At 47.5% G+C, this 27197-nt stretch overlaps 1 long non-coding RNA gene across 1 annotated transcript; it reads left to right on the top strand.

The window, feature by feature from the left end:
• Positions 1-2549: 2549 nt before the first annotated feature.
• LOC127593646 (uncharacterized) lies at positions 2550-26013 on the top strand. Its single transcript, XR_007960463.1, has 3 exons — positions 2550-2685; positions 4916-5006; positions 25890-26013. It is a non-coding gene; the product is annotated as an uncharacterized LOC127593646 (long non-coding RNA).
• The last annotated feature ends 1184 nt before the right edge of the window (positions 26014-27197 follow it).

Below are 27197 nucleotides of genomic sequence, written 5' to 3'. Positions count from 1 at the left end.
TTCCAGTTCAGCCGAGGAATAAATCTGACTTAAAACCGCCGCGGCGCCCTCATTAGGGCAGGCTATTGAACCTCAATAGATACCCAAGAATGTGTCACGGGAGTCGTTGCCTCCAGGCTCACTATAAAGCTTAAAGTAAAGCCATAAAGTTCAAGTCCGGCTTGCTCGAGGTAAAAGTTAAGTACTTTACGATCCGCTTATATCTCATCTTTGGGAGTCGTATAACACGGGTTGGAATTATTTGATACACTTTGGCACAGGTTTGACCTGTTTTTAATCTTTGTGTGCCGGCTTTGCAGTGTTATCGATTGATCGTATCACTTCGGCTATTCGTTCATTCTGATTTCATACGTAAAAAAAAAAAAAAAAAAAAAAAAAAAATTTTTTTTTTTTTAGCTTTCTTGGCCCCATCCAGAAGCAAAACAAACATCAAATCGGCTAATTAGAGAGCTCCCGCGCCGCTTCGGAAGCGGGCGTGGTGAAATCTTGACAGTACGTGCACAGAAAGCGTCTTTGAGCCTCATCGGCGAAGAGGCACGCCGCATCCGGGCCGGAGAACCGATCGATGGCAAGTTAATTGGAAAATCGGGGGGGGGGGGGGGCAGGAAATGTGACGACGTACGCGGGCACTCGGTGCGTTCCTCTGAGGTGTGGGTTCTCGAATAACCTGCGAAACCACTCGCGGTTTTAAAGCGTCAGAGCTCCAAAAGGTATTGCGAGGAAATGCATCAGAAAATTGCCCGACCACATTATTTCCGTTCAACTTTCTAAAGACGGCGAGCGAATCTGTCGAGAGTCCCGCCGAAGGCGCCCGGGGTGCTTTTGATTGACCGAGCGGAACCCACAGACGCGGCTTGCCGATGCGCTAATAGCAGACCGACGGGAAAGCTATCGGGCCGACGGGAAATAACAAAAGTAATTACAGCGATGAGGTGCCTGAAGCCAAGGCGCAGCGGCGAACCTTCAAAATAAGAGCGCGGTTTCACGTCGGAAAGATAGTTTCGGGATTTTATGAAACGCGCGTTAAGTAACCTCAACAGCTGCAGGACACTACAAAGAGTACTCTCAACCATCAATAATGTCGAGAGAATTTGCTAAAATGACTCTTTGAAGAAAATGGAAGCGCACATCACAGGAAGCGATTTTGAGCTCGTCCATTAGACGGCGCGGAAACCCTTCGTCATAAGTTAAACCCATACTGGCCCTTCTCCTTTTGAGTTTTGATATTTTGCTGCGCGGAGTTGTCATGAGAGGGAAAGAAACCCTTGGGAATACACGAGTCGCCTTTAAAAAAAAAAAAAGTCTCTCATCCCGTTTCATACTCTGGGGATCACGACATGTCACCAGAATACGATGAGCCGCCAGACATGAGTGACAGTGATAGCCGCTGTGCGTCGAGGATCCACTTTTTTTTTTTTTTCTTTCTCGTCCCAATTCCCAAGGCCTGGCCTCTCCATCCCCGTGACAAGCCGAGATGTTGTGCAAGCCCCACCGAGACCGTCATTGCCTCTGTGACTGAACTTTTGCTGCCTTGCCTCTTTTATTGGGATTGCTGGAGTGCCTTTTTCTTATGTAGAAATAATAACGGGAATCGCGTTGTGCTGTTATGCAAAATTGTGCGCATGAAAATGAATATGTTGAGCGTTAAAAATCTGCAGGGCGGGGCTTGGAACCCGAGTTTCACACCTGGTCAAGAGCTACGTAAAGGTCTGTCGTAAATCACTGGATTCGGTCCCCCAATTCTGCCATCGCAACGGGGGTTCAAACACTCGAGGGGGATTAAGAAAACTAAAATGAACTCGCTGCTAGATCATAAATCCAGTCTGCGGTGAGCTGACGATGCAAAAGGGAAGCGGCGGGTTTCCTCCCCTGATGGTCTATGTTCATCGTGTTGTCATACCAGCGGAGAATTAACGCGACGGTTTCCTGAAGAAATTTTCTCGGTCTCGCTTGAGACCATTGTTCCTTTCGCGTAAACTCGACTAAAGTCTTTTGAGATGTTTTTCTTGAGAAACTTTGCGATATTTCCCATCAGTTAAGCAAAGTGCATTAAGCTCTCTTTGAGCTTGGTGTAATCACGCCACGGGGGCCTTATCAAAACGGGCACCCGCATAAAAGCAGCCTCCCGCTTTCCTTTGGTTGACTATCTCAGCCTTTAGCGCCGCCATTTATTTCGCCGGGCCGACAAGCCAATCTCGTTTGGTGCAGCTGTTGCCTTCCTCGAAATGCCCGCCTGGCTTACGTGTGTGTATCTTCGACTTCATCAAGCTCCTGATGAAACCCATACTGGCCCCTTCCCCAGATAAGCTAAGGCGGGCAACGAGATATATCCATCATTCCCCCTACTTAACACACACACACACAGCGGCTTACCCGCGTACGCGTCTTGATATACCGCAGGGCTAATGCTACAACACTGTCCTGAGGAGAATTTAGTTTGTGTTACGATTGAAAAGCAATGTCTTACTTTTCATTGAATTTCGGTCTCGATTATCATGAGCTAATGCCCAACAATTGTTTTTTTTTTCATTTTTTTTATGTCCAGAATTACCCGATAAACAGGAAGTCTGGAGCACCGCATGAGCCGATGTCGCCTGTTCAAATGAGAGGCCAAACCGCAGCAGTCCAGACGCCATCGATTCACTGCCCTGCGAATGGAATGAGGAAATTCAGTGGCAAGACGAGGTTTGTTTGAAAAATTCGAAAAAAAACCCAACTATCGACTGCTTTAAGAAGTCACTCGGATTTGATTCGAAAATTAGCTTGTCGGACCCACTGTATAAATACTGTTGTTCTCAAATGCAAATGCAATTTTTTTAATTCAACAGCAATCTAAATTCTCGCGCCAGCACGTCGAAATGACCCGCCGCCCTGCTCATCATCCTGTGGGCTTTGCAGAACGAAATGTCATTATGCCAATGAACCTGTCACACACACACACAAACCCGTCAAACACCCAAAGCGAAGACCTGGCCATCAGCCGGGAACTTCATCGTCTCCCGTATCGTGTCATGCCATGTATGTTTGTCAGCCAAGAGAGTGAGGGTGGGCGAGGGCTGGTGGGGGTCTTAACCCGCCACCCCCCGCCCAAACCCCACTTAGCCGTAACACATGGCTCTACCAGGAAATAGTTGCTCATGTGGCGAAGGGCCCAAAGCTTGGGAGGTATCCATAATTGACTTGCTTTGCCAAGTGCAAGTGCCCGGAACATAAAGTACGATCGGTTGTCATGACAGTGCTCATGCAGCGGCCAAAGTGTTGCATCAATATGGGGGCAAAAAGATAAATAGCACTCAGGGTAATGCGTGGGCAGGTGATGTATGCTGTTCCGCCGGACCGACCGCGCACACGCGGCGTCATCCAGACATTAAAAAACGACCAAAAGCGTTGCGACGATGTCTTCTCCTCCGCGTCTTTTGGTCAGAGTGTACGCAAGGTCATTTAGTTACCGATCAATAGCTTGCATCGAGCTCCCCGCGCCGCCCGCCCCTGTTTCTGAAAGGCCCGTTAAATCGATGCCAACAAATGAAATTAAGCTCCCGGGTGGCTCCGAGAAGCAAATGATCTCCCCGTGATGAATAACACACTGTAAACGCGTCGGCGCTTGGCGCATCGCGCGCGCGCGTGAGGATTTCCGTTCCCTCGAGGTAACACCCCAGGGAATGAAGCTCTGCTAATGGTGTTTATCCGCGGGCGCGCCATTTGCCGTAACAGCGAGAAGAACAAATGGTTTTGTTTACAGAGCTGGAAGTCAATCGCTTTTTGGCTTCCTGTCATTTTCGACGGGCAAAAAGCGCTTAGCCATCCCTCTCATTCCGAATCTGAATCAGTGTTTCGTGGCTCGTGTTAGCTTGCGCGGACTACTTCGTTTAGCGGTACACAAATGAGACGGTCACGTTTTCATGTGTTTCTCATTGAATTTATAATTTTTTTTTTTCAAAATTCAGGACCCACTTTTAAATCACTGCATCGAACTGCCTTAGCCCGTAGCGATATTGTCTTGAACGCATGTCAGAAAAAAAAAAACATTGACATGATGACCTACCTAAGATCCTGTGAAAGGCCTTTTTATTGCTTTGAATTTAAGTCTAATTTGTTCTTTTGTATCCCCGTCTTTTTTTTTCTTTTCTTTCTTCTGCTCTAAAGTACACGAGAAGGATGTTGGAATTCAATCTAACGACGCTAATAATTGCCCCAATCATTTTCATTATATTCTGTGCTTTTTTGCCGCACCGGGCTCGAAATAGAGAAATGGTTTTCCGCTTCGCTCTCAGCTCAAGACCATTTATTAAGGTGTGTTTATCATTCACGGTGACCTCGGTTAAGTGTCCTGAGAATTATATTTAAGGCCGTGGGTCCCAGCCGGCAATTAAGTACAATTCATTACAGCAGTCACACAAGGCCTACGGTGGGGGGTGGGTGTGGGGGGGGGGGGGTGTTGGAGCAAACAGATGGAGGAACGAGAGCTCTAGAGGCAGTGTGAAAGGAATGTAAAAGGAGCAACCGAACGTGGAGGAGAGGCGTAACATGAGAAAAAGGGGCGGGGACTGCGTGTTTCGGAACGATGGAGGAAGGAGGTGGATTTAGCTGGGAAAGCTCGCCTTGCCTCTCGTGTCAGCTTATTAGGCCTGAGGTTATTGTCCATGTCCTTTTACTTTTTTTTTTGGGGGGGGGGGGGCGAAAACTAATTGTAAAACTAAAAAGAAGCATTTTGCGAAATTAAAGCGAGTCAAACCTCTAAAACCTAACAAAAAAAAAGCCAATATATGATATAAAATATGATATCTATCCTAACCCTAAAGAGGATAAATATTTCTCTAAATATCCCAAATCTCCTTTCTGTCGACGGTGCTGCAATTTAGCTTTTTTTAAAAAAAAAAAAATTTAATCCATGCTTCTGTATTTTTCCCTCTAGACTCCGCCTGCCAGCTCCTCACATCACTCCACCAATCTGATGAACTGTACCAACCTCAGATTAACCTTCGACCTCCCCCTTGTCACTGGAGGTGAGCCACACACACACACACACACACACACACACACACACACTGCTAGTCTGTGTCTTTAATAGAGTGAGGCAGGCCAGAATGCTTGGATGGTGTTCTTAACATACTTCAGCACAAGCATGGCTGATGTGTGAACTTTCGGGCTTTTTTATGGGGTATTCGAATGACGTTAAAAGTGCAGCAACGGAGAGACGCGAACGTTGCCGACACCAACCCCCTTTGACGGGAATTTTGTGACATCACGGAAAGGGTTCTCGCGAGAGCATTCCGCCCTACTTGTTTTTTTTTTTTTTTGAATAATTTTAGGTATGCCTAATAGTGCGGCAAATACGCTAGCCTGTGTATTTTAGCCTTAGCTTGACCCGTAAAAAACAAAACACGGAATGTAAAATCTGACATTGTGGTTAGTCATACGGCGGTAGCAACAGTCACAGTTTGCGGCGGACTTAATGACTTTGGTGACCATTTGCCTTTTCCTCCAGCGCCACCGCGACGAGGTCATCATTTCTCCGGTAAACTGTTGTGACAGCTCGTGAATGGACTCGCCATTGCACGAGACAGTCACGTTCGCCCCGCAGCGCGGCTCGTAATAAGTTCGCCCATCTCGCCGCCGCTGACATTTCATCAAACGCCTCGACGCCATCAGGTCAACGCCTCCTTTTGTCCGCTGCTTTAGTTTAGCGTCAAATACAGTAACTTGGTGTTGACATTTGCGTTTTGGTGGCAATTAAAAAAAAAAAAAAGAATTGTTGTTAAAAATCAGGCGGCCCGGTAGTCCAGTGGTTAGCACGTCGGCTTCACAGTGCAGAGGTACCGGGTTCGATTCCAGCTCCGGCCTCCCCTGTGTGGAGTTTGCATGTTCTCCCCGGGCCTGCGTGGGTTTTCTCCGGGTGCTCCGGTTTCCTTCCACATTCCAAAAACATGCGTGGCAGGCCGATTGAACACTCTAAATTGTCCCTAGGTGTGAGTGTGAGTGCGAATGGTTGTTCGTTTTTGAGCTTCTCACGTCAGGCGTTGCATCCCAGCGGGATTTGAGGTGCCCTGATGATTCCCGCTCGCCCGCGCCCCTTTCCGCACTCCGTGCGGAGAATGTTGGTCTAATCCAATTTGGAACTGCGAAATAGATTCACGCCATGTCGTGACTTTGAAAAACAAACCCTCTCAGGGTGTTAACTGGGGGGGTGGGGGGGGGGGGGATGTAGACCTAATTGGAAAGCTTGAACTCTTTTTTTTTTTCATAATCCATCCTGACGATTTGCGTACTCAATGTTCCGCTCAGGAAAAGATTGGAGGTCGAAGGATGCCGGTCATCTTTGATTACGCTCTCTGGCAAAGTGGGGGTCGGAGCTTACGTGGAGCCGTTAAGAGATTTACTGAAATCACCCGGCTTGTCTGGTTGTTGCTGCCTCGGACCTTTTAAACGCGCTGAACAGATGAATCGATGACAATCCATCCTGTTCGCCACTCGTCCAGAACCTTAGAGACCAGCGGATCGATATAGCGAGCAAGTCGACTGGCGTCAAGGTGGCCTTTCGTGTCCATTTTCGGCTGTTCAATGAAAGGGGGCATGTTGCTAATTAACCGCAGGGCAAAGAAAAAAAAAAAAAAAAAGGAGCCGCTCAAACAAAAATGGCAATTTTATCGTGATATTAATTCCAAACATCAGATTGGTTGTGGATTTAGCCACTCCTCGTTAACGAATGACAAAAGCCACAATTAATCGCTAATTAAAACATATCAATCACGCCGGTCAGGTCGAACTAATCGTGATTCATGAGTGAAATCTTCAAAATTGAAGCAAAGCACATTTCCATCGAGCGATATCGGACGCCGCGCAAATGACCGAATTGAAATTCCGTCGGCGATTGGGCGGGATGCATCGGCTCGGACAGTCGCGCGCTAATTCTATATTGGCGGCAATATAAGCCAATCATTTCTGATCTGGCGCTGTCCGCACGTATATATCCTACTTGCTCGACTCTGATGGGTTGCTTATCAACGCTAAATGAAAGAAGAGCGTTCCCGTAATAGCGTGGCAGCTGCGATCTGCGCATTTTCCAGCTCTGATAAGTCGGATCGGGAGAATCTGCCCCTTCCACGCCGGCAAATAATCACTGTAGCTCATTAGAAATGGCGCACTATCGGAATATATGAAGAGACCAATCATTATTCATTCAAATAGAGGTCACCCGCACTCGGTGTCGTCGTCGTCTTTTTTTTTTTTTTTTTTTCTTTCTGGATTATAAATTGCTTCTCTCCGTCCGTCCAGCTCTCGGCCCCTCTTCTTCCGCCCGCCCGCCCTGCAGCGTTTTGAGAAAGTCTACTGAATTTAAATGGGATAAATCATAAATCTGATTAGGTGAATATTCCCTGTGATCTGGAGGGCAATATGGGGTGGGGGGGGAAGGTGATGAATTGGAAATGATGAAGAAGACTTCTCTCATTTTTATTTTCTCTCCCCCCTCGTCGGCGTCGGCCGGCCCTCCCGTCAGGAGTTTCGTTGAATAATTTACCAGCGGCGACAATAATGGGAAGTACTTCATTAGAGCAAAAAGCTCTCGCGGTGTCGGCGATGTCTCTTAATTGAGAGCCCTTAGATGAATCTCGATAGGGACCATTACGATTTCAACAGTCTGGAGATTTATCGGGGCAACCTTTCATTTTTTAAAAACCAACCGCGGAGGTTGGGACGCTGCCGGGCAAAGCGGCCGCTAATTTGCCGTTCATGGCGACTCAAGGTGGGCTGAAGTGCGTTTGCTCGGCTGCGCTAGGTTGCGTTACGGTGGAACTCGGAGATCCGAATATTTTTTTTTCCGGTGGCACTTGATGTAAAAACGTTTGAGAAGCACTCCGCTCAAAAAAAAAAAAAAAAAAAAATATATATATATATTCATTCATTCATCTTCCGAGCCGCTTGATCCTCACTATATGTTTTTGGAATGTGGGAGGAAACCGGAGCACCCGGAGAAAACCCACGCAGGCCCGGGGAGAACATGCAAACTCCGCACAGGGAGGCCGGAGCTGGAATCGAACCCGGTACCTCTGCACTGTGAAGCCCACGTGCTAACCACTGGACTACCGCCCCCCCCCCTCTCTCTCTCTCTCTCTCTCTCTCTCTATATATATATATCCCCTAGCCGAAGGGAGTTGCCCCCTCCGTCCTGCGATACGGGCCAACGCTGACGACCGAATAAATACATTCCCTTGAGGGGGGGGGGGGTCTCCAATAATTTCATCCATCTCTTCCCTCATGCCACCCAAACACATCTTAAAGCATGCGTCGCATCAGCTGCACGCATTCCATTTCTCCCCACCCCCCCCCACCCCTACCCATGCCCAATCTCGCCATTACCGACAGCAGACATGCACCCGCGGCTTCGGTATCTCCCGAATATCGCAGTGACCGGCACGTTTGAGCCACAAACGCCCTCTATTTCTCCATTGCTCACTTTCACGATCGCTCCATTGGCGGCCGAGCGCGTGTCCGGGATGCTATCGCGCCCCAGGCAATCAGAGATACAGTCATATGTCACAAATAGGTGTCAACTCCTATTAGGGGGCGGGGGGGGGGGCTCGAAGCCGAGAGAAAACTCTCTTATCGGGAAGGACATAAGCCTGGACACATCTCTTCTCGGCCTCTGCGCCTTTGCTGGATATTAACTTGTTCCCCTTACAAAGGCCAGCCATATTTTGCGCTAACCTTAGTCGACTTTAAAAAAACCTTTAAATTTTTTTTAATTAAATACATTCACATTTTTCACACTCTGACACTGCGGAAAGTCACTATTGCACACGGCAGCTGAGCAAAAGCCAAGCTCTCGCATCATTCGCCGTCCACGTTTTCTACGGGCCCGCTTAATCCATAACGCTACACTTAACAGCTTCGAGGTCGCCTCTGAGGCGCCATCGCAATCGCTTGCTTTTTGAAAGCCCCGCAAAGACATTCAGCGGTGTCCTTACAAGCGTTCCGTACCGAGCGTCGATGTAACGAGTGGCCCTTTAACAGCCTCGCCGAGCGTAAATGCCTCTCGGTGCGGAAAACGTTTAAAATTCACGTCAGTCCAGAAATGCTGGAGTGTTCGTATGTTCGTGATGCACGTTGGCCTTGTGTGTTGCAAAATTGCATCACTGTAACTGTGACATACTAACCGGGTTTCAAAAAAAAAAAAGAAAAAAAAAGAATTAAAAAAAAAAGAAGAAAAAAAAGAAAAAAAAAAGAGAAAAAAAATACTTTTCCTAAAGTGACTCAAAAAATTAAAATGGGACTAGACTGTACTGTTTGCGCATGGGAAATGAACCGCAGCTTCGGTTTGAGTCGAGGGAAACTTTGCGTTTTGTTTATTTCCATCCCTCGGTAATAATTTTTTTGTTTGCCCAACGTCGGACCGGGGAAATTTCTGTTTGCTCAACATTTCCCGCACAATTTACTCTCGCCATCATTACCATTATCGCCAGCCATCTTCCTTGTTTCTATTTCTTCCCTCTGTGATTTTTATCTCGCGCTTCATCTTTGGCCACCTTCTCCCCCCCCCTCCCTGACACGGCGAGCTTTGACTGGCGAAATGGGCAAAAATCAGCCATCCAGGAGGAGTCAGCCATCAATCTTCCTTCGCTGTCATTGGCTTATTTGCCCTCTCCTGCTCCCCTTCACTATCATTTCCTCTGTCTGCGCTCTATCTCGTCGCCGTCTGTCCTCGCCCACCACCCTTTCTAATCCCGACTTCAGTCAAGGGCTGGACATGTGACGGCTGTCCGGCCAAGACCAATATAACCCACGTCTCGGCCCGGCGCTTTATTACTCCTCTGTCTAGATAGCATCTCCAGGAATCTTCATTGTGTTGTCGTCGTTCCCCCCCCCCACCCCCCTCGCACTCTCTGTCCTCCTTCAGTGGATGTCTGGATGAGACGTACCTAAGCCAAAAGTGGAAACCCTCAGCAGACGGTTTTGTAAACAGGTGCGACACGAGCTTCGATTTCAGACTTGGCGCACGGGGACTTTTCCAACACAAACATGCCGTTGGTTCAACTCCGGGTAATTAAGGTTCTTTTTAAGGAAGAAAAAAAATATATATGCCAAGATACGTAAAGATAAGGGCGGCCCGGCAGCCCAGTGGTTAGCACGTCGGCTTCACAGTGCAGAGGTACGGGGTTCGATTCCAGCTCCGGCCTCCCTGTGTGGAGTTTGCATGTTCTCCCCGGGCCTGCGTGGGTTTTCTCCGGGTGCTCCGGTTTCCTCCCACATTCCAAAAACATGCCTAGCAGGCTGATTGGACGCTCTAAATTGTCCCTAGGTGTGAGTGTGAGCGTGGATGGTTGTTCGTCTCTGTGTGCCCTGTGATTGGCTGGCAACCAATTCAGGGTGTCCCCCGCCTACTGCCCGAAGACAGCTGGGATAGGCTCCAGCACCCCAAGCGACCCTAGTGAGGATCAAGCGGCTCGGAAGATGAATGAATGAATGAATGAATGAAAAACGTAAAGATAAAGCTGCGGATTAGATGTGAACCTTGTTAAACGCCAAACGGTCTCTAAAACGGGAAGCGGGTTACGGCCTGCCGTACAGTGGCTTAATACCGGAGCGCGGGGATTCACCCCCCCCCCCCTAAATTAATGAGATAATTAAGGGCTCGGGTGGAATTACACGTAGACCACCTTAAGTGGCGCAGGATGTAACGTGACAAGGGACGGACAACCGGGACGGCCGTTGTTCAAGGGTGTGGGGGGGGGGGGATTCAATTTGGTGTAGCCGCCATGACTTTGCCTGTCGACAAGGAATCGCCCGGAAAAATCATAGCGGTTTGTTTCCCCATTTACGGGTCTGCGCTGATAAGCGATCGGGCGAACATAAGGAGAATTGAAGAGGCTCTTTTGGGCAGTTTGATGTGATTACATTACATCGCCTGCCGCAGTCGTAAAATCAGCCGATTTAAAGCAAACATAAAACGCTCCCCGGGGGATCATTTTCGCATGATGGATTTTTTAGTGCCTTCTCCTGGGGGCTTCTAAGTCGTCGTCGTCGTTGTTGTTGTTCTATTTTTTAGTGTTTTCAATTTCCCAACTTTCTTTACTTGGGGAAATACAATCACAAATATTGATTGATTGTCCGTTGAGGGGATAAAGGCGGCAGCTGTAGTCGTAAAAGTGCTACGGAGAAGATTTAAAAACAACGTGAGATTAGCACGGATGCCGCCGTGGTCGAAGGGTTTAGCAGAAATTCAGACTAGAGTTTGGAAAAAAAAAAAAAAGAAAAAAAAAAAGCTCGCCCGCCCTCGTGTCATAACCCGTCGTCTCATTTCAAATGTCCATCGTATAACCTTTGTCGTAAAGATAATGAATGCGATCCAACGGAAGGGCTTCAAATAAAATCGTATTTGCGATGGCGGTTTTCCGAACCTGCCGTCAGCCCGCCCGTAGTCATTTTGCCTGGCAAACAAACTTCGGACCCTTATTACATTCGCCGTGATCGTTTTCTGTCCGTTGGGCAGAGAGTAATTAGCTCATCTCTCCCCCGCGCCGCCGCCTTATAGGTGAACGCGCTTATTTATAGAGCCGCGGCGAAATGACTGATTATCGTCGCGGCAGACGCAGCCCGCGGGGTCTTCCTATCTGTGACACCCACCGCGCGCCCGCGTTAGTTTATGAATGCGGCCTCCGAGATTCATCTCAGTCGATAGATATGCCGCGGCGTTACATTATTGGAACGCGAGCCTTGAGATTCAAGATGCAGTCGGGGGGGTGGGGGGGGGTGCGTATTGTATGTACGTAAGCCCGAGGTAAACACGAAATGATATCCAGAAAGTTTCATCGAAGTGAGACTTCTTTTTTTTTTTTTTTTTTTATTTATAAATTTTTTTTTTTTTTTTTTTTAAAGTTGTATCGAACTCGAAGCGCTTCGTATGAATGAATAGCAACGTAGCGGCGTCAGGGGTGTGACCCCCGCCTACTGCCCAAAAAGACAGCTGGGATGGGCTCCGGCGCGCCCCGCGACCCCCTTGCGAGGATAAAACGGGTCAAAAAATGAATAGAGATGTAAAAAAATAGAAATTAAAAAAACTCAGAGGCTAGCAGTGGTTGGTGTCGTTGTGATGACTTTCTCCTCCCCGGTGCGTCCTCTGATGTCACTCAGTCGTCGGGTCTCCCGCAGGTTTGACTCCCGAGCGCGACAACGAGGCCCGCCGCACGCTCTCCGTCGGACTGGCCCATTTCTCTCTCTTCCCGGGGGGGTGATCCGCATATGCCAGAGTGTAATCTGACATTTCCCCCCCGCCCGTCCGCGGGCGCGATCTCTTGCCCGCCGTCCCACCTTCCCACTTTCACCTCGAGTGTTTCCACTCCTCTATGAACTTAGTTTGCCCCCCGAACACGACGTCAAAATGTCACACAGAGTTGCTAAAATAGACCGCCGACTATCCAGTCTGCCCACGCCAACTTGTCCTTTTGAGCAGTATGGATGTGGCCACAGTCCTCCTTTGCCCCCCCCCCCCCTTTTTTTTTTCAGGCTCAGTGAACTGAAGGAAAATGACATTTAATTACAGGAGAGCAGTCACGCAGTTTGGCTAATTACGATCCCGGGAGTTCAGTCATCATATCTAATTAACTTTCACTTTCATGAAAGCTTAATGCAGCGCCATAGGACGGCGGCGCCGCGTGTGCCGCACTTCGCGACTATCGACGAATGCCTGCGAAATCATTTCTGTTTTGAACTGGCCTCTTCTTCTCACTTGCAAAGCAGTTACGGGGTGGACGGCTGTTTTTGGGAGCGGCGTTTATGTCACATTGGCTGTTTTAAAAATTTTTTTTGTTGTTTTAGCCGTATCGATTGCTCAAAACGCGATTGACCACGTTGTTAGTGCGCTTACCGGGGGCATAATCCTCTCAAGCGCATGCTAGCACCGCTCGCCGGCGTCATTTCTCATACGTACGCCGCACTTGACAATATTTCGCATCTCTCGAGCATCTCGCGTCACGTCATTTTGGTGTGTTTTTATTTGCGCCTGTTCTGAAAGTTACCAAGTCTGCTTTTTTTTAAGTGCATTTTGAGTCTCCGCAGAAGGGCGCATCCGCCGTAATTTGCGCCGTTGGGATGCGTCACTCCCCGAAGCGTAAAAAAAACTCATAAAATGAATTAATAGTAATTAATCATTAATTAATTAATATTATGATAATAATAATAATGAATATATAATATATATATATATATATAAAATTTATATATTATAACTTTTTATATTATATAATTAATATAATATTAATTAATAATTAATCAACATTAATTTATAATTAATTAATATTCATAAATTCGAGTGCATTGAGACGAAAAAAAATACAAAAGCACAGGTTAGTTTGCAATGCGATGTGATAATGATCCAAAAATGGTTGGCTTGGCCTTGGTGGAGGTTCAGATTGCAGATTTTCCCATTCGCGGAACTTCAAATGGAGTTCATTGTTCGCTAAAAATTCCAAGCGCAGACGGAGCTAAATGGTGCCGCTGTCCAGCAACCACAACCACTGGCAACCCCCACAACTCCATGAAGAGTTTGATCAACATGATTCTGTAGTGAAGATAGATCTCAAGAGTTGATATTGGGCTTATTTTGCCAATTTGAATGAATGAGCTTTCGTGGGATGTGCCGCCATTCCACACGGTCACGATTTAGACGTGAATATTGGCCCTCTTGATTCCAATTCTCTCTCACGCAGCAGGAACGTGAAAAGCATTTGCGCGCTTTGTTGCTTTGTTATGCGGTAAGCGCGGCTAAAAGGTGGCGTAAGTTTAATAGCTAAGCCTGTTGAATCACTCGTCCCCTCGCGGGATTTCCAGGGTCGCGTCGAGCTTGTCCTTTCGATCTATCGACACGGCACCGGCGCTGTCGACGGTGTTGCGCCGGTGCAGGCGACAGTTGGCGTCGCTCCAACGGAGGAATACTAATGGTGATGCAGATAGCTTCGGCTTTGGCCGTCTCGGCAGACACGGATCCCCCCTGCGGACTTCCGAGGTGCTGACAGATGGACTGTCACCTCTGAATGAGAGGAGATTGGGACACGTCCCTTCGCATTTTCCTCCGTCACTGCGGCTCGACTGTGTTTGGCTCCGAGTGGGTCTCCCTTTATGTTCCCGCGCTGTTGTTGCCCCCCCCCCCCCCCCCCCACGCTCTCACAGCCTCTAGTTGGAGGGTCTCCCGCATACTCAAAAGGTTACAGCTCCAATCCCTGCACCTGCCATCTGTCATTTTTGGTGTCGGTGCCGACAGGAACTTTTACTCGATTTATTCGATTTATTCGAATTATTCGATTTTTACTCGAATAATTAACGGAGTCCCATCCGCCCCCTCCCGTTCTCTGTATCTATCTGACAGTATGAGATCTTGATGCAATCAGCGGAGATGAACGTTGCAATACCAGCAGAAGCCAAAATTTCTTTTAAATATCATGGAAACAGCTGCAATTCTTTTTTTTTTTTTTTTTTTCCCGACCTTAACTGCCATTGTCGGATTTCGGGCCCCGAGAAGCATGACATTCAGACGGTCCGGTAGGGATGTCGCTACGTTCCACTAAAAAGGATCTTAAATCACCTCTCGGAGCGATTCTTATCCCCAGCACCGCGTCTGCATGGCACGTGCGGCTTTTAGTATTGGAAGGAAGAGAATATCTTCTTCTCTCATCTGAAAACGTCCAATGAATTTCCCTCAGAGGGATTTTTTTTTTTTGGATTATTGGATTAACCGCCACTCTAAATTTGGACAGCAGTGCGAAAGCCATTGAACGTACAAAGTGTTTGCTGATTAAAAAAGGAATGAACTTAGGCATGTCCAGTCGAGCCATAAAAGCAATCGTGCCTGAGCCACCCCCCCACCCCAAATCACCTGTTGAGCGGTTTTAACTGTCCCTTCCTCACATCTCGCAAATCCCACCCACAATGCAAATGACCAGGGGGAGGCGAGAGAGAGGCCAGATCTAATCTTTAGATTTATTCTAATTAAAAGTGATTTACTTTCCGCACCATCCCCGCGAGGGAGAGGTGCTTAAATGTCCTGCTCTCCGAGGAGATGCCCCCCCGACTCCCCCCCCCCCCCCCCTCGACTCAATTAGTTAGCAGAAGATGCACTTGGATAAAGTTTACTCTGCGCGGAACTGCTTAACATGCGATGCAAAGCCAATGCGGCGACGCAACTTGCATCGCGGAATACTCAAATGTCAAGGTGACGCTGTTTTTTTTTTTTTTTTGCTTACTCTCAAAACCTAAACTAACGTGACCGCGCAGATTTTATGTGGATGCGAAACTCGATACATCGCACCGGAAGAGGCATCGAAGGGGAGTTTTTCCGTTTGTCCGTTTATGGAAAGTCATTGTCTTATATGTTGGCCCCATTAGTAAAATGCGCATCCCCCGCGCAGGCCCTCATTGATAAAGGCACCATTTACCGCTGTCACCCCCCCCCCCCCCCCTCATCAGCATCGCCACTTAGTGAATAAAGGTCAGGCAATCAGGCATGTGGAAGGACAGCTAATTTGTCATCCACCGACAAACGTGTCAAGAGTCCGATCTTGTCCGCCGGGCTTGATACCGCAACAAGACGTAAAGGTTAAGAGATTCAAAGAACAACCCCCCCATGCCCTCCACCCCCTCCCAAATCTCCTTTACGCCCCTCCCCCCCCACCACCACCCATCTCCACTTGCCCCATCTCGGCAAGCATCGGGTGGCAGAGCAGAAAATCCAATTTTGGATTTCAGACGGGTGAGCGTTGCGGGGTTTCTCGGATCTCGACTCGGTGGGGGGGGGAGGGGGGGGTTGTTTAAGCATGTCGTCCGCCGCCTCGCTCCGTTGAACCCGCTAAAATCGAGGTGTGTCGCCGTCTCGGACGTGTCGTCGTCAAGCAGCCCATTGACCCGATGCTCCCCCCCCCCCCCCCCCCATCGCCCACCGTCCCGTCCCATCTTTTACACTGACCTATAGAATGTTAAATGAGCGTTGAAATGTCAATCAGGGTGTTGTCATTCCTGATTAATTGTGCGTTTGACGGATTATACGCGCACACGCAAACATTTATATGTGGCTCGAGGTTATACGTCGGCACGCACCTTTTGATCGTTGCCTTGAATGTAGCCGAGTGCCCCCACCTCAGCAGCCCTTCGGCCTCCCTGTCCACCCCAACCGTCCTTTCCGCCCCCCATCATTGCCAAAAACACGTTTTTCTGGCTCTGAAGAAGCCATCTTGAGATTCCCACCCACCGCCGCCATTCTTTGAGACACTCTCGCCTCATCTTTCGGGTTCGAATGAAGCGGAACGGTTTGGTTCCATTCAGCCGGATTAAAATTCGATTCGGTGCGGTTCAGCTCAATTGGAGTGGGTGTAATGAGATTCTTGTCATTTTACAAACAGGAACGTGTCCGTACTGTAAATGTGGCGTTTCTTTCAACCGATGATACGATTCCATGCCTATCTCGATATGGAACGCTTTCATGTACTCGCATCTTTTAAATCGAAATCCATTTTCTTTTTTTCCACTGCCGCAAAATCGCGGCTTTGTTTAGTTGAACTCGCCGCTAATTATTCTGTCATCCGAAAGGCAACGTACATGCTCGCAATTTGTCGTACCTTCTGACATCCGGTGGAAGAGCGCGTCATTGTTCCGCCTGTCACTTTATGTCGTGAATAAATTGGAAAAAAAAAAGTTCCACTTCATTTTCAAGCAACTTCGTTCCCAAAGCATTCCAAACGAGAAAATCAACCCGAATTGCCGAATGATTATGCGGCGAGGATGCCCGCAGAGGAGCACCAGCCTGCTGGCGCTTGCCGAAACGCTAATGAGATTCCAGGTGGGCATTTTGAAGGCAGGTGGCGTATTAAAAAAAGCGCAATAAAAGGCCGGGCGGCGGGAAGGGCGTTTGGGACGGGCGAAGACGGCGGCGATAACAAGGAAACAGCACGAGACAAGAGGGGTGTTAGTCGCAGGTCAAGTTGCTGGGGCTGGGGGAGCGGCGGCCGGGGGGGGGGGGGGGGTTAGCTGGGGATTTAATGGACTTGTGTACAAAGAAAGGGAAGACGCAACGAGCAAACAGATGTCGCCTTTGCGGCGGAGGTTGCTCAATTCTCGTGCCAGCCCGAGATTACCCTCACGTGTTTACGTAAAAAAAAAAAAAAAAAAAAATTATATATCACGAGTCCTAAACCGTTAAAGTGTGCGTTCTTCTTGTATTTACTCGAGGATTAATTTTGCAGTCATTTTTTTTTTCGAGACACACACACACAACCGAGTCTGATCAGGACTTGATTAAAACTCAAGTCATTAATGTGTGTACTTATCCGGGTGCCAATTATAGCAAACGCAGGCCTGTATGTGAATTTAATGACACGACGGCAGCTTTAACAGTTTAATTCTATCACTCAAGGGATTAAACTTTTTTTTTTTTTTTTTTTTTGTCCCTGTGTGACCGTTGCTAAATGGATAGATAAAAAAAAAATCACCAGTTATAATTTGTGGGTCTGTGCGAATTAGTTGCTTGTGGCGAAAATGGATGAGGCTGGAGGACATCGGCCCCCCCCCTCCCCCCCCTCGGGCTACCCTACTATGGAGTGTTTTCTTCTGGCATCTGTTGGCATTGCTTCGCGTTAACCTTTCAAATCATTTCTGCTTAAAATAAAAAAAGGAGATTGCTCAATCAACGTACATCAAAACGATTATTTCGTTACATCTCCGCTCGAGATAATCGGCATGTCTGTTTTAGCTATCGACAGCGAGCATTTTTATGTTTGTCTCATGCATTTTTTAACGGCGCTGACACTTCCCACTGCTTTTCTGTAATGTGAGGGAGAAGGGAAAGGCACGGGCTGTCAGTAGGCGGATGATCACGGCGATGATATTAAGAGCTCATGCCAGCTCTCTGCGAGCTCGCTTCGTCTGGGAGTTGAAAGTTAAAAGGAAAAAAAAAAAAAAAAAGAAAAATCCCCACGCAAAGTATGCGCGGCTCTTGAAGCCGGCGGGTCAGTTAGGATGGCGAAACTTGGGTAATAAATCTGTCAAACCGCGTTTTTTTTTCTTCCAAATGACATTATTACGGTACATGTATGTCAGGCATGTCCAAAGTCCGGCCCGCGGGCCAAATCCGGCCCGCGGTCGAATTTTATCCGGCCCTCGGCCCCTGTCATAAAATCAGTGCCGTCTGGCCCGCAGGTTGGGCGCAATGGAACACGTGTTGCATTGACTGAGGTCTCGTAGACTGGTGAGTGATGTTTCATAGAGTCCTGCTTCCCTCTAGTGGCTAAATGAGTAATAGCATTCACTAAATGAGTAATAGCATTTAGAGACTAGAGGGCATCACTCACGAGTTAACAAGACATCACTCCGTGTTTATATTGACTGATATGTCATATTTCAAATGATCCTTGCAGTTGTGGATATGTGTATTGCTTGTTCATTTCCCTGTTGTTCGAGTCAAAGGTTTTGTGACTATTGAAAAGTCATGGTGATACATTTTATGTTTCAAATCAATCAATTTGCACTCAGGAGACTTCTGTTTAAGAAAAAGTCAAGTGAATAAGCAGTTGCATGTGATATACCTGTTTCAAATGAACCAAAAGAAATTCTTAAGATTGTTGAAATTAAAATAAAAATGGAAATCTGAAACAGACTGGCTTACTAAAATTTGTTGAACAATATTGTTGTTCAATGTAAAGAATGTCAGCCAAGGTCGGCCCCCCGACATTTTACCACATAAAATCTGGCCCCTTTGGCAAAAAGTTTGGACACCCCTGATGTATGTGTATGCGGGATCCCATAATAAAAAGCGACCAACTATTTTTCCACCAATCGCAGAGCACCTCAGCCTCCGGCTACGGACGCCCTGGCGAGCGATACGCCTCTAGCGTTGCCTCGGACTCATTTGAATATCAGTGCGGATCGAAAGAAAACTAGTGGGGCTCCAGCACAACATCCTGAGGCATTCCCAGACAGCCTCGAACACAACAAACGCCATTTGTGTTTTGATATCGCGTAGAAAAATTCAAACTGGTCAAACTGCTTCCTCTACCATCCAACACTTGAGCTTGACAAAACCGTTGGGCCACAATCGCATCCGGTCGAACCAATTCTATTGGCCGTTTGCTTGACGATCTCAACTAAGCGACACTTGTGCATGCAAATTTTTTTGGAAGCGCATGCAGAGTGAAAAAGTTGCAGCGCGAGGTTCAGCGGCAAAGGTGCTCGGAGGCCGCGCTCGTAATGGCAGCCATTTTTCACGAGGCCCAATCCCTCATCGGCACTGGCGGGCAAGCGGCGGCGTGAAGGAAATGCCATTTCAATGTTTGTAACCTCTCACCCCAGCTCGCTCTCCCTTCTTGACGAGGGGTGGCAGCTCCTTCTCATCTCTCTCAGGGCAGCGGCCTCGTACATCACTCTCGCCCCTCGTCCACTTCTTTCATCCCTACAGGCCTGAAAGAGCGCTCCTCAATCCACTCCACAATGAACACGTCGATCTCCCCCACCCCCCTCCCGCCCAAAAGCCTTTCTGAACCAGTTGGCTGGACCTAAAACAAAACCAAAAAAAACCCCAAAAACAAACCACATCTCTTCTCTTTAATGCTGAATCAGTATTGCCGGATGGAGGCTTGAGAAATGTGGCGCTGCTATCCGGGAATCGACCACTTGGTGGCACTAGCGGCCAAAATCACCCAAGGCCCCAAGTCGGTGTACGGAAGCTGTGTGCAGAACACTACACAACCGTGCAATGGAATCAAGATGAATCATTTGCTGCATTAATTTAATTAGAGGATGAAAATTCCAGCTTTGGAGCGGCTTTAGACGAGGGCCGCCCGAAAACGCTCACCGGCCGCGCTCTTAGGTGCACTTGTACCACAATCACGAGTGCAGGATCAAAATGATATGATGTGACTAAATAAATGACACAAATATTAGAAACGGCTCTTGGTGCAATATTATGTATTGAGGCATGAGCGACTTAATTTGTTTGTTTGTTTGTTTTTGTACAAGCCAGCTAATGCTCAGTCTGTATTATATGAGTGGACTAAAATGCATAGTGCATTTGCGGCGAACATATCTGCCTCACAGTTCTGAGGTTCACGGTTCAAGTCTCAGCCTTCCTGTGTGAAGTTTGCATGTTCCCCCGCTGGATTAGGTTTATTCGAGAGGTTTATTCGAAACTCTGGACTTGGCCCAAACGTGTTGATCTGAGGGTGATAAACAGATGACAGTAGACTAGAGCAGGCTAAAATATCGTATAGAATGGAAAGCTCTAAAAGAGCATGTCATGTCGTATTGACGGAATCATATCTTTGCCGTTGTTTTGATCGGAGCCAGTAGGTAGCCGTCTCTCTACCATGCTATTTTTGGTACAGTTGTTTTTTTGATTTTGATTTTTTTTTGTAAAGCCCTCCTTATCTATGGCATCTAATCAGAACCCAGGTGGAGAAACAAAATCACGGCTCATGAACGCAACTGTTATCTTTCCCCCCAAGCAACAACAAGGTACCTTTGGATAAGCGTTTGAAACTTTCCAGTTTCCTTTTTTTGGGGGGGCGCGGTGTACGAAAAATACTCAAAATCAATTTTGTATGGTGTGCGGCGTGGTTGGATTTTTTTTCGTTTCTCATTGGATTGTACAGGTGCAGCCATTATGTACTGGACGCCGTTCACATCTAATAATAGGCTCTTTTTTAGTGCCTGAGCTCTTTTTATTCCTCCCCCCATCGGGTTTCTTTTTGTCGGCGGATCAATTAGGAGCGAAAGCCCATTCGGAGCTCAGAGGGGAAGCCACTTTGCGATTCAGGTCATGTTCCCTGCCTAAATGTCATCGGCCTCGAGTGTAGCAGGTTAATTAAAGGCAGCGTTCGCCACGGTGGCCTGTTTCACCCCAGATAGTCGCAACGGAAAAGGGATTGACCTGTCTTGAAATCTGATCGCGCATTCATTCACATTAATTCCCAAACAGACCGCCCGCACGTTTTTTGCTACTCCCTCACTCGCTGGAGCTGCGTTTGCAAATCATTTGGGATTCTCGCCGATTCTCAAAGTGTGCTACGCGAACCACGAGCGGTCTGCAAACTTAGTGATAAAGACTCACGTTTGCTCCGGAGACGTGTGCTCATTTGAATCCGGTTGAAAGTTTTAGCCACGGCAAATATGGTGACGGCACAAAAAAACCCCCCAAAAACAAACAAACCAGGTTACCGTAACGACGTGTCCCGGCGCACTCTCGGTAATAATCGGCGCTCATTCTTCCCAACGGCGTGTAAATACTCCGTTGTGGCTGGGTCGTCCTGTCAGCGGGACTCTAGCGGCGGCAGTGGCCCCCGTTAATCTTTCACTAATTTTTATGAAGTGGAAAAAGGAAAAGGGCAAGTTGTGGCAGCAAAGCACGCGCGACATAAATCAACCACCGGGGGGGGCTGCGCTTTATTATTCACCCGACGCTACATAGCGCCGCTTTGCTCGTTAAGGCAAACGGATGAGGCGCCATATTAAATGTGTCATCATTAGCAAACGGTGAAAGTAATACCATCGTTCCTGGGAGATTTCCTTTTAGCCCGGTTTGAATTTTTTTGAAGTGCACAAAGCGGAAGCCCCGAGGCAAAGTTTCTCTCGTTGTCCTCGCCGTCTCACCGAAGAAACTCCCAGATAAGACAAATGGTCGAAACGACCTTTGAAAACATCGCCATCTCTCAGCCGGCCCGAGAGAGGCAAGAGACGGAGCGAATTCGACGGAAAAGTGGGCTCCCAAACTGTGCCGGATTTGTCTTGCTTTCTGCTCCATTTACACGAGCGAAGTGCATTTGTCTCCGTCTTGGAGTGAGGAACGAGGAATCGGGGAGTTGGGGGCTTTGAAAAGCTTCTCCGAGTAACTCGCGGTAAATTTTCGAGTGCGGCACGAGGGGACGGCCAAATAAAATAAATATCATGAACGGATTAGTTCATGTGAGTGATCTCGCAACCTGCCGTTTGCATTTCCCATGTTTTTTATTTTCGACAGGCGGCTTCCCAAATATTTATATACAGGGTGTCCCCCTTTTAAAGATTCAAACTCACGTCGACTTGCAAATTAAATATGTCGGCGCGCTCGTGTGAGCGAGTTCACCGAGGGGATGAAGTCCAGTCTGCGGCGTCACTCGTGTCCCAATTAGCCATGCAGGGCTTTGAAAGTCTTTAACCTTAGCAGAGCTTAATCATGTCATTAACAAGACGGGGGGCGAGGGTGGGGGGGGCTGCCTGTCTGTTGCCACCTTCCCGCCGAAAAGTCTAGACTTTATTTGTGCGGCCAAAGCGTCATTTGTGACCTCTAATTCAAGGAGAGTTTTGGCTACCTAAGGCGGCATGTGTGTTTTATTTAGCCGCTCGCAATTAAAGTCTGATTATTCGCCGCATGCGTCACGGGCCGCCCGCGCGTGTTCTCCGGTGATGACTTTTTGACAACGCATGCGGCAACTTGCTGTAATTGCTCATCAAATTAGCCCCTTTTTTTGTTTTTTTTGTTGTTTTTTTTAAATTTCAAGGCGCACGAGACTGACGGAATCGGACGGCGATGGCGAAAATATAACCCGCCGCGATGTTGGCGCGCGTCTATTAGCTAAACACGCTTGAAATCCTATTTTTGTGGTAATCAACAGAAGCACCGCGGAAGATGAAGATAAGCCCGCCGGCATTATTTTCCCTTCAGACGTGAAGAGTGACGGGCCCATTATTGCGCCGCATGCGATTTACGCCATGATCATTTTTGATGGCCCGGACGTCCGTCCGTCGCCTGTAATGTTTTCTATATGGTAATGATGCTTCCACCGCGCCTATGGACCGCAAAGCCGCTTCGTGACTCCCATTTTTTTTTTCTGCAGTGAAGTGATTGTTGACGGCTCCATTAAGAAGCGCAACAATATTTCCTCCTCGGTTACATTCGCTCGTCAGCCAAGCGTATTTATATCTTTGGCTTTGGGGCTAAAAAAGAGGACGGATTGAACGTACTGGCTCAGATGCGTTTGGTGGGCGAAATGAAATGACCTTGAAACGGCAGTCCTGCACGTGAAACGGCAACTCGATAGACGTGGCACCGAGGGATCAACCGGCGAAATGAAAAGCCGCCCTCCGCATTCATTTGCGCCGTCTAATGGCAAACTGCCTTGTTGTGCCTTGTAAGTAACGGCATCTTGATGGATCAGCTTGCATTAATGATGACCTTTCCAAAGGGTGCCTTGCTACTAACTAAAAAGCTCGTGTGCCTCCTCTGTGTGGTTTTTTTTTTCTGTTGTTGTTGTATGAACCAGGGATGGGCAACTTAAATGTTGGGGGAGGGGAGACAATTTTTCATCTTTTGTGGGCCACATACGACCACGCACTTCCTAACTAGATCCATCCATCCATCCATCCATTTTTTGAACCGCTTAATCCTTACTAGGGTCGCGTGGGGTGCTGGAGCCTATCCCAGCTGTCTTCGGGCAGTAGGCGGGGGACACCCTGAATCGGTTGCCAGCCAATCGCAGGGCACACAGAAACGAACAACCATCCACGCTCACATTCACAACTCGGGACAATTTAGAGCGTCCAATCAGCCTACCATGCATGTTTTTGGAATGTGGGAGGAAACCGGAGCACCCGGAGAAAACCCACGCAGGCCCAGGGAGAACATGCAAACTCCACACAGGGAGGCTGGAATCGAACCCGGTACCTCTGCACTGTGAAGCCGACGTGCTAACCACCGGACTACCGGGCCATGAAGATACATTCAAAGTCAAAAAACGTGCTCAACTCGGCCTGTAGATGTGCGAGAAAAAAAATATATAATGTGGAGGAAAAAAAAACCCTTCATAGGTGCAAAATTCAAGGACGGCACAAAACTGCTCAACAGTAAACCAACATTAAGTGCCAGTACTCCCCCCCCCCCCTCCCCACCCCCCCATCAAGTCACTCAAAATGTTACTACTGTTGAGGTACAATTTGTCCTCCATATCATAATAAATCCACTCAAAAAAATTTGATTAGCTACTCACGCGACTTAGCCATAGCAGCATATAAATGATGGGACACCAAAAAAACAAAAAAGCCCCACAAAAAACATGGCCGCTGCCATTCATATTCCTGCATGGTTTATTTCCCGCTTATCTGCAGCGTGTAAATTGCTTGCTCCAACTCTGCAAAACTCTCCAGACATCCCATCATAGCTTTCCACGTCTCTGAAGTCGATCAACAAAATCATTTCAACTCTTCTACATTATTCAACCAATCGGGGAAGTCTTCCTTGCGCTTTGTGTGCTTTTCCCGTCATGAACAAGACCCCCCCCCCCCCCCCGCCAGTCGTAAACGTTTCTCTCTTTCATACTTGGCTGACAGCTGCCTTTAACAATAGATGGGGATGGATGTGACCCCCCCCCCCGGGGGTTTGTATCTTTTGACACGTGTTTTTCACCGTGGGACTTGTGGCGGTAATTGCTTGCGAGGGGGTCCCTAATCCGTTTTTTCCACACTGCGCACTGCGCATCCAAAACGGGAAACACGATTTATATTTGACGCATGTCCTCTTGTGTCATCTTCCGTCTTTGTGATGATGCTGTTTATTTGGGCTAGGGTGGACTCTTGGGGAGGGAAAATGAGAATATGTCGATATTATTTTTTTTTGCTTCCCATGTTCAGTCAACACACGTATATTTTTTTTGTTTTGAAGATTCAAGTCGCTCAATTCAAATGACCATGAATAATTCCGATCCGTTTCTCATGTGCCACGTTGTAATTCCACTCATGAATTCACGTGCCGTCTTATTGCGGCTATAAACACTTCATAAACACTTGAATTTCAATACCCGTTATTTTTCCTCAGCCTTGACTCGTCGCAGGAAGCTGAATGCAGAGTGAAAACAATTTCTTGCCTGAGAATGTTTTTTTAGTTCGTTTTTTTTTTTTTCTTTTTTTCGGAGGCAACAACCACTGAAACAGACTACGAACGCCACTTAAAGAAACATCAGTTACACTCTTGAATGTAAAAAACGCGTTCTTGCCATCTCCCGGAATCTGTTCTTCAATCGGTCGCCGGTGCTAAAATTAGAATCGAGGGGGTTTTTTTCCACTGTTATCAGAGCTGTGAAGAATTTGCTCCCAAACTTGTGCAGAATATGTGCAGATCTTCAGAAGTCGGCGTCGTGTTGTTGCACATCACAAGACCGTCCTGACTGCCTGCGAATACTAATCCGTGTTCCGTTGTTTGATGCCTTCGTGGAGGACGCAGAAAACACATTTTGGGAGCAAAGCAGCTACGCGCACGAATGCTCCTTAGGCCTTTCTCATCAGCTGATTAATTAAATAATCTCGTAATTATTAGCTGAGGCGCCACCATGTGAAATACCGCCGATAGCCTGCAGGTGGTACGTAAGGTTAAAGGTGCATTGATTGTTCGAGGCGGGAAAATAAATGCGGACTTGAATGAGCAAATCTGCGTCCTGCCTATTCAACGGAACTTTCTGAATTTCTGATACGACACCCCCCCCCCCTCCCCCCGCCCCCAACATCTGATTCATTGCGACTTTAGCCGCCTGACAATTGAATTTCGATCTTGGTTTATCGGCTCCTTCTGCAAAGTTAGATTAATAAATGAGAATTCGTCGGAAGGCATATCTGCGATTAAAGTGGGGATGCGGGGTAAAGGGGGCTGGGCTGGGGGGGGGGGGTAAAGGGGGAATCGAAAAACAAAAGCATCTCCCTGACAATGCATGTTTTACAGCTCACCGACAGCCGCTCAAATTAAGTGATGCAAACGCGGCAAATTGAATCAATTTGCCGCCTCTAAATGGATGTGATGCGCGGCGCCTGAATGCTCGAATGAATCCAAAAGAATTTCTGCGTTTAATAATGTTGTTTTTGTTTGTGCCTTCCTTGTCCTCGCTCACTTGATGAAGCTTCCAGAAGATGGGGCGTGAAGAGGATATCAGATAACAAGGCGGCGCCGGCGCCAGCGGGCTCATGCTCCGGGAACCGAAGCCACTGGGCCGTGGTGGAGCACGACCAGGGCCGGGGCGGAGGTGAGTGGAGCATATCAAACGGATAAGAAGCCATGTGGAAAATGTGTGATGCAAAACCGTATAGAAAAGCAAACGGCCCTTATTGATAGACACGCCAAAATGCTTGCAAGTGATTCATAGCGACACGTCTGCAGAGGTGGCAAAACGAGTAAAAATGGAAATTGCAAATTAAAATCGTATCGATATAATTGTCAACTAAAATAGCTAAGAATTTTAAAACAAACCTCCGTTGACTTTACCGCCATTTTTTCGACGCTAGCGTCATCCGCGGAGGTCGAAAAAACTAACAAACCCATTTTACAAAAGTGTGGAATGTTCTGTTTGTATGTCAAATCATCTTTCTCCATTGACATGAATGGAAATGCCTTTAATCCGTTCTAATGTGTTTTTTATGGAGCAAGTACTCTACATTTTTGTACTTTTCTAAAGATGCACCATAGTTACATAATCAAAGAGATTATAAGGAATTAAACAGATGACGGCACCCTGGCCAGATGTTGCATCTTCAGATTTGAGATGGAATTTCTTGATTTACAGTCTATAGCAATATGTTAACACCTCAGTTGGATTGCAAAACTGTTTTTGTGGTGAATATATGCCCGTTCGTATTGTTCTATGCTGCAAGTTATTCTACCGCTTGTCTTCAAAATTTGTTATTCGGAATTTTATAAGTACATTGATACAACTGTAGTTGGCTCGTCTGTATGCGTTCCATCGTGTTTTACCGTTCAGCTTGTGGACTTTTGTGGGTTAGCGTTTATATGGTTTGGTTGAGTCCGCAAGGTTATTCTCCAGTCAAAAGTTGCCCGTAAAAATAAATACTCAAGTACAGTACAATACCTGAATTTGTACAGTCACGGAATATGTGTTTTTTGTGTACTTTGTTACCGCTGTCATCTCTCTTGACATATTGATCTGAAATTGTGCGGACCGCCCGCGACATATAATGCTTCCAACGGCGCCGACGCATTGACGGATCCGTGATTAAATCAAGAGCGGTGGCCTTCGTTGTTGACGACAGTGATGATAACGCTGCGGGCTTTTTTTTTATCAACGTCGCCGCCAATCTCCCTGTCGCGGCCGTCTGCCGACGGGCCCAATCAATCCGAACCGAAACCAAAGCGTTTATCATCAATATCGAGCCGGCCGACTTTTGCGAATAATTGTTTTCAAGGGTTATTCTTT

This window comes from Hippocampus zosterae, chromosome 21, assembly GCF_025434085.1.
Source record: "Hippocampus zosterae strain Florida chromosome 21, ASM2543408v3, whole genome shotgun sequence".
Lineage (NCBI taxonomy): Eukaryota > Metazoa > Chordata > Actinopteri > Syngnathiformes > Syngnathidae > Hippocampus > Hippocampus zosterae.
Note: the sequence above shows the minus strand (reverse complement) of the source record. Positions and strands in the feature narration are given on the sequence as shown.